The sequence below is a fragment of the Sus scrofa genome, chromosome 10 (assembly GCF_054392235.1).
Source record: "Sus scrofa isolate SSC_HxYL_T2T_F1_AM1 chromosome 10, Sscrofa_HxYL_maternal_Yorkshire_Landrace_v2.0, whole genome shotgun sequence".
NCBI lineage: Eukaryota > Metazoa > Chordata > Mammalia > Artiodactyla > Suidae > Sus > Sus scrofa.
This window is the reverse complement of record NC_139392.1, coordinates 41,030,001-41,030,659: the sequence shown is the minus strand read 5'-3', so window position 1 is coordinate 41,030,659 and position 659 is coordinate 41,030,001.

Sequence of the window (659 nt, the reverse complement as noted above, 5' to 3'; positions counted from 1 at the left end):
CCAAGAGTACCACGTGCCCCCAAAAGATAGCACCGGAAGAGAGATGCACGAGGTTTCTGAATGCATGCCGTGGGTGCTCCAGGCTGCCTCCAGGCCGCCCCCTCGCCCTCCCCCTCGCCCTCCCCCTCCCCCTTGCCAGAGGCAGACGTTCCTTGAAACAGCTGGCTTTGAACTTGGGCTTCTAGAGGAAGGTTTTTCTCCTGCTTTCAAGACGGGAAGAAGAGGGTGTCCGTCTCACATCCGTCCTTTCCGGGGGGGGGGGGGGGACCCGCTTTGGTGTGCTTGTGAGGGAGAGAGACAGAGACAGACAGGGAGGGACGGAGGATAGGCAGACAGTGAGAGGCAGAATCAGAGGGAGAAAGAGGAGGAGGGGAGAGAGACAGAGAAAGTGAAACAGAGCTAGGTATAGAGGACGCTGTGGCTGGGTCGTATTCTGCGTGTTCTCAGTGAAGTCGTCCTAAGGCCTCTGGAGGTCCAGATCACTGCTTGGGGCCGGAAGTCTGTCTGCCCTTCCCTACCCATCTGAAGAGCTGTGGTTTGGGCTTTCCAGCCGGGAACCCCTCTTTCTGCCTCTTTGTCCAACACACAAGGTTCGTGGGACCCAGAAATCCCATTCTGAGAGCACCCTAGGAACAGTCCTTTCCATACGGCGCAGGAGG